Here is a 7,908-nt window from a genome sequence, read left to right as displayed (position 1 = left end):
GAATGGGATCAGTGCCCTTATAATAAGAGAAAAGACAGAGACGATTTCTCTTTCCACCATATAAGAATACAGAAAGAAGGTGTCCATCTGCAGATCAGTAAGAGAATCCTTACCAGGAAATAAATTGGCTGACATTTGATTTTGGACTTCCAAGCTCCAGAACCATGAGAAATAAATAAATAAATAAATAAATTTCTGTTGTTTAAGTCTCTTAGTTTATGGTAGTTTGTTATAGCAGCTTGAACTGACTACAACCGGCAACTTCTGCATTCATCTGGCAGGACCAAATGTGGAAGATTTTTGTCAGAAGATGGCACATATCACTTTTGCTCATAATCCATTAGCCAGAACTCAGTTACATGGCCACACTTCACTGCAAGGTGGCCTAGAAAATGTAATCTAGATGGGCATCCAGAAAGAAAGAACACTGATATTGATGAGCACCTGCTGTCTATACTACAGCCAAAATCAGTTCTGTTGCTTACAAAGGACCCTAATCAATACACATACATAGGGTTATAATAGAGCCTGAAGAGGAGGGCAATTCAGATAGAATAGTGAGTGTAAATGAAGAGCATCATCTGGTTTGACTGGAGTGTTTGAATGGGTGATTGATGTTAGAGGAGGTCATCAAGAGGACATGACCACCAGTTGACTTCCAAGATGGATCCAGGCTCCTCGTCCCCATCCTTTGGAATGTGTGTTCCACTTGCCTTCCTCGTGCTAGAAGCTGCCCCAAGGACATAGCCATGATATAGTAATAGCCTTGATATAGTAATGTGTTGAAGCCATATACATGGTATACATGACTGAACCTAGTCAAGGCCTTTGTAAAATCTTAAAATGCTAGGGGTCCCTGGGTGGCTCAGTTGGTTAAGCATCCATCTTTGCTTAGGTCATGATCTTGTGGTTTGTGAGTTTGAGTCCCACGGCCGGCTCTATGCTAACAGCTCAGAGCCTGGAGCCTGCTTCAGATTCTGCATCTCCCTCTCTCTCTGCCCCTCCCCCGCTCATGGCCTGTCTCTCTCTGTCTCAAAAATAAATAAACATGAAAAAAATTTAAAAAACAAAACACTTAAAATTCTGGCAGGTAGGTATGGAAATCTACTTGTCTTATGGCCATCCAAGACAAACCTTGTAAGTAAGCTCCCTTTCAGTTTACCAATCTAAAGTGGCCTGCCTCTTTCTTTGATCTCTCCTCCCCCTCCATGTACAGAGGCCAGTTTGTGAGCCAACAATTGGAAGCAGTGGGAGGTAAGATTGTAGAAGGCAGAGTTCTGAATGCCAAACTTAATTCTGTAGGCCAGGAGTTGAAAAACTATGGCCCGTGGACCAAATCCAGCCTCTCCTATGGTTGACTTGGTAAGTTTTATTGGAGCACATCTGAATGCTTTTGCTTTACAATGGCAGGAATGAGTAGTAGTACAATGGCCCACAAAGCCTAAAAATATTTACTATCTGGTCGTTTACATGAAACATTGGCCTATCACTGCCATAAGCAATTGCGAACCACCAAAGGATTTTGAGCAGGTGACAAGTATGTAAGATCACAATGACACCACTGCATAGTGGTAAATTGGACTATGTGAGCCTGTTGTTCAGTCTGGGTTGGAGGTGCAGCTGGAGAGGGAGGAGTCATGTAGGGCAGTTAGGAAACTGTTACACTAGCTTAGGAAGTAATAATAGCAGCTGTCATCTATCAAGTGGCTACTACTTGATAGGCACCGGGATATGTACTTTGCAAGCATTATAAAATTGTATCTTCACAACAGCCTTGTGAAGCACACTATTTTTTACTTCCATTTCACAGATGAGAAAACTGAAGGTCATGGATGTTATATTACTTCTCAGTCTCTTACTGACCCTTCCACCTCTCTCTCTTCTTGGAGGACAGTATTCTTCACGGAAGCTAAGAACATGGTCTCCAAAACAAGACTGCTTAAGTGCAAATCCCAGTTGTACCATTTGCTATCTAGATGACATTTGGTGAGTTACTTAACCTCCCTGTGCCTCAATTTCCTCATCAGTAAAATGACTATAAAGATCAAAATGATACCTGTTAGGGTTCTAGCAAAGATTGAGAGAATTCCTCTATGTAATACACTTAGCACAATACTTGGCACTTAGTAAAAGTCATAAATACATTTGCTATTGTTTTTCCTAACTACTAAATTTTGGCATGTCCCAGAGCTTGGTCCAGCCCTTCTTCTCCACTCTAGCCACTTCCCTATGATTCTAAGATTTCCTCCTCCCATGACACTTATTTTCCATTACCCCATTTTGTTTTCTTCTGGGCATGACCTGAAATCATTTATTGTCAGGCACCTGGGTGACTCAGTCAGTTAAGCGTCCGAGTTCAGCTCAAATCATGATCTTGCAGTTTGTGGGTTTGAGCCCCGTGTCGGGCTCTGTGCTGATAGCTAGCTCAGAGCCTGGAGCCTGCTTCAGATTCTGTGTCTCCCTCTCTCTCTGACCCTCCTCAGCTCACACTGTTTCTCTCTCTCAGAAATAAATAAAACATTAAAAAAATTTATGTTTGAAATAATTTATTGCTTTGTTCATGTATTTAGAACCTGTCTCTCCCATTGGAATGTAAGCCTCATGAAGGCAGGGACTTAGTTTTGTTCATTGCTGAATCCCCAGGGCCTAGAACAGTACCTGGCACAAAGCTGATGCTCAATAAATATTCATTGAATGGAGGAATGAACTTATTCAAATGAGCAGCAGATAATGGAATTCAAACCCAGGTCTGACTGAGGCTAATGCCCATGCTCTTCATTGCCATGTTGTATGGCATAGTAGCCACGGAACTAGAAAGGACAGAGTGGATAAAAGAAACATTTAAGAGGTGGAACTGACATAATAGCAATTGATTTGATGGCAGTGGAGGTGAGAGTGGGGGAAGGTTATGAATCAAATATGATTTTGAGATTTAGGCCTGTATGCCAGCAAGCTATAGATTCAGGAGTCATCTGCTTAGAAGTCATAATTGAAATCCTAATAAATACCTACAGTGAAGGGAATTGGAGGAGAAAAGGGATAAAACAGAGAAGAAACTAGAACGAGCATACTGAGGTCCCAATAGGGGAGAGATGGCATACTTGAAATAAGAAAATTCAAGGAAAGTTTAATAAAGGAATGGTCTACAAGGGTATGAGCAGGGTGTAGCAAAGCCACAAGGGATAATGCTATGCACTGAGCTGTTAAAACTCCTCTAAGCTGGAAGGAATGAGGGAATGAAGTGGTTTGCAGAAGTCAAAAGATTCATGTAGAAGGACCACTCTGAAAAGAATCGTGACCTTTGGTAGATGGACACAACCAGCTCTAGGTGACCCTATAAAGACAGAGCTGGGGGGTAATAAATAGCCTAACATCACTCTCTTATCTCTTTATGATATCCTGCCATAGACTCCCAATGGGCAAACCTGACTAGAAACTAAAGGACAATGCAATTTATTGATGTAATCCATAAAAGCCAGGTTCCCAGGGATGAAAGCAGAGTGAAACAAAGTAGAGGCGTGGAACTGGGGGATCCAAGTCCAAAGGCAGTCTGCGGGGAAAATTCTTTCTTGCTTGGGGCAGGTCAGTCTTTTTCTACTCAGGCTTCCCACTGATTAGATGAGGCCCATCCATGTTACAGTGGGCAATCTGCTTTATTCAAAGTCCACCAATTTACATGTTAACCTCATTCAAAAAATATTTTCAAAAGAAATATCCAGAATAATGTTTTTTTAAATGTTTATTCATTTTTGTGAGAGACAGAACACAAGGGGGAGGGAGGGGCAGAGACAGAGAGGGAGACAGAAAATCTGAAACAGGCTCCAGACTCTGAGCTGTCAGCACAGAGCCCAACGCAGGGCTCAAACCCATGAACCATGAGATCATGACCTGAGCTGAAGTCAGAGGCCTAACTGACTGAGCCACCCAGGCGTCCCATAATGTTTGACCAAACATCTGGGCACAGCCAAGTTGACACATTAAAATGAACCATTACAGCGTGTTCGTTCTGGTACAGATAAATCATTCTCTAAATCTTTTTTTTTAAATTTTTTTATAGCTTATTTATTTTTGAGACAGAGCATGAGCCAGGGGAAGGGCAGGGAGAGAGGGAGACACAGAATCTGAACCAGGCTCCTGGCTCTGAGCTAGCTGTCAGCACAGAACCCAATGCGGGGCTCGAACCCATGAACCGTGTGATCATGACCTGAGCTGAAGTCGGACGCTTAACCGACTGAGCCACCCAGGCGCCCCTCTCTAAATCTTTTAATGATGTGGTTGGGAAGAAACTTTGTGAACAGGAAAGGTAACTCTATCAGGGTATGTGTCTATCCCTGTGAGGACAGGGATAGTGGGAGAGGTCTAGTGTAATCAGCAAGCCACCAGGAAACTGGCTGGTCCTTCCAAGGAACGGTACCACATCAGAGGCTCAGCACTGGCGTGTTCTATTGTCACATTGGACATCCAGCAGGAACAGTAGCCAGAATCAACCGTAATGAGCTTTATGATGCCACCTCTAACCCTGTTTTCATGTCTCTTCTATTCATGAGTCAATCGGGCAAGCGCTGAGGATAGAATCCAGTTGATATCCACAGGCTCAGTCTTCTTTCTCACCTGATCACTGAGAACCTCCTCTGGACAAATGCCCTCTTTGAGTAATTTATGTAGGGCATAACTATGTTCACACTCCGTGCCCATTCCCAGAGGTCCATCTATATTTCTTGTCCCTAGATCTTGTGTCCTAAGTTGTCCAGTTATGTTCTTTCCACATCCCTGACCAGCAAGTACATACCTCTGGCCATTTCTCCTTCCACATCAAGGGGACAACTTGGTGCTCTACTGTCTTTCAAGGCCACTCAGAGTTGGCTTATAGTGCAGTTATATCCACTTCCAGCTGGTGATATCCTACTGTGCTGATCCATGCGTAAACCAGGCTTGTACTTCCCCTTTGACCTTTACCTGCTCATAGGGAGCTCCCCATGAGGCCATAGGAGGGGCTTGAAAGGGGATGATGAAGCAAGTACCATAGAATTGTTGAATCACCTGCTCAAGCAGATGCCTTTTAGACCTGATTGTGTCCAGTCCTGTAAATAGCACTTAAATTTTATGGTCAAATAGTGATATTTATATTCATGTTACGATTCAGTGAATCAGTTGAAATACCCAGTTCATGATGGGAAAGTCAAGTCACATGATCTCCATGTGCTGCATCATCAGGACTTCAGTCCCTTCAGGGCTTAGTAACCAGCCAGGAGCTACCTTTCAAATGGGGAATTGCTGTCAGTCAGGAAGATCATGGCCTTACTCCAAACCCTTATAGTCTGTGATGTGATTGTCTTTATATTTTTTCAAAAAAAGTTTTATTGATTGATATATAAACATTATATATATTTAAGGTGTACAATGTGATTTTTTATATGTATGCATTGTGAAATTATCACCACATCAAGCTGATTCATATATCTATCACTTCCTTGTAGTTATAATTCTGTGTGTTTGTGTGTGGTGAGACCACTTAAGATCTACTCTGTTAGCAACTTTCAAGTAGATAATACAGTACTGTTAACTATAGTCACTGCTGCATATTAGATCTTAAGAACCTATTCATCTTGTGGTTCGTGGCTCGAGCCCCACATTGGGCTCACTGCTGACAGCTCAGAGCCTGGAGCCTGCTTTGGATTCTGTATCTCCATCTCTTTCTGACACTCCCCACTCACACTCTGTCTCTCTCCCTCTCAAAAATAAATAAACATTAAAAATGTTTTAAATAGAAAAAGAACTTATTTATCTTGCATTACTAAAACTTTGTGCTTTTTGACCAACACCACCCACTTCCCCCTCTCCACTCCCCAGCACCAGCCCCTGGCAACTTTGCTTTCGACTCTTTGCTTTTTATGCAATGTGATTTTCTTTTTTTAAATATTTATTTATTTATTTATTTATTCAAATGTTTTATTTATTTTTGAGAGAGAGACAGCGTGAGCAGTGGAGGGTCAGAGAGAGGGAGACACAGAATCTGAAACAGGCTCCAGGCTCTGAGCTGGCTGTCAGCACAGTGCCCGACATGGGGCTTGAACCCATGAACCGTGAGATCATGACCTGAGCTGAAGTCGGACGCTTAACCGACTGAGCCACCCAGGCGCCCCAATATTTACTTATTTTTGAGAGAGAGAGAGAGAGAGCGCGCACATGTGGGGAAGGGGCAGAGAGGGGGAGACAGAGGATCCAAAGCAGGCTCTGCACTGACAGCAGAGAGTTTCATGAGGGGCTCACACCTATAAACTGCAAAGTCACGACCTGACCGAAGTCGGACACTTAGCCAACCAAGCCACCCAGGTACCCCTGCAATGTGATTTTCTTATTGGTGTTTTCCAGAGGTTTCATTCAGAAATTTCATTTCCCACAGCCTTTTTTCCTTATGATCCTCTCCTACTCATAAGGCCAAAATGGTGGATAGCTTACCCCACACTCTGGACCCTTTTATATTCTGGGCCTACCTCAAAATAGGTGAGAATATCATACTCAAATATAGTTGGCATATATTGCCTTCAAAATCCAAAGAGGTCCACCAAGCATTGAGCCTTTTACTTTAAGGTGGGCATTGTGAAGTATAGCAACTTTTCTCTTCTTTTAGAGGGATCCCTTAAGACACACCAGACTGGATCCCTAGAAACATCACCTATTGGCAGGATCCTGAGCCACTTCCGATGTATATATATATATATATATGTATATATATGTATATGTCTTACCAAAGTATCTATGTTTCTTTCTACTTAGTGATCATCAAATCTAATTGCTATAATATTGGCAATTTAATGGAATAGAGTGACCTTCTGTAAGATATCAAGATGACCAAGGTCTCTCCCCCACAAAAGTATGTTATGACCAAGAACAAGAAAATTAGATTCACTCTGGGGTTAAGGCAGTAAAAATGTATGATCATCCTTATTTCTTATTTTCATCACTGAGAGGAATGGGAGGAAGAAGCATTTTCTGGGTCAATGGCTACATACAAAGGGCCTGGGGTTGTGTTCATTTGCCTTAGCAAACATACTACATGCAGAACTATACCTGTGGTTAATTTCATCACTAGATTAAGTTTGTAATAATTAGCTGTCATTTTCCTGAATCTATCTGAATTTGGTACTAGTCAATCAGATAAGTCAAATGGTGATGTGACAGACATCACCACAGCTGCATCTCTGTAGCCTTATCTCTGCAATTCCTTCAGGGATGCAGTATTGCTTTTGGTTTAGCCTGGATGTGGGATGGAGGAAACTTCCAAGGGCTTTTACTTGGCTACTTCTTAGCATAAGAGCCCTCATCCCTTGGGTCAGTGAACTAATGTGTGAATTCTGTCAGTTACTAGGTATAACTAGTCATACTCTACATTCTGTGACTATTGGAGGGAAAAAAAAACATAGAGTGGATCTGTTGTCCCACTATAGCAAAGCCAGTATTTAATAGACAATCAAAAAATCAGGCATTTTCCTTCTCCCACTGTGCAGTCACCTTTATTCATGGCTACAGGCCCCTCTGGGGAAGGCTTAGGTAAAGACTGACAGTATATAACTGTGGTCATATTGCGGGGCGCCTTTTCAAATGGGTCCAAAAGCCTCCTCGTTTGAGAAGCTCGAGGTCTATTAACAAGTGTAAAAACTGAGTAAAAGATTGTGATTCCCCACTGTGGTGACTCACGTTACATTTTTCTCCAACAGATCTAAAATTTGTACACCTATACAGAACAAGAAATATTTTAGTAGGCTGACCATATATTTCATTTTGAGGGATCCATTATCAATTAGCCACCACCACATTTCTGTCCATTGTAAAACATTCCAGTTGCCATTCTATCCCTGTGGTTTACTGTAATGATATGTTTCTGGTGGTTGCTACCATTAGGGACTT

Source organism: Hyaena hyaena, unplaced genomic scaffold, assembly GCF_003009895.1.
Source record: "Hyaena hyaena isolate Hyena2069 unplaced genomic scaffold, ASM300989v1 scaffold_77, whole genome shotgun sequence".
Taxonomy (NCBI): Eukaryota; Metazoa; Chordata; class Mammalia; order Carnivora; family Hyaenidae; genus Hyaena; species Hyaena hyaena.
The sequence above is the reverse complement of the archived record's forward strand: the minus strand, read 5'-3'. Positions refer to the sequence as shown.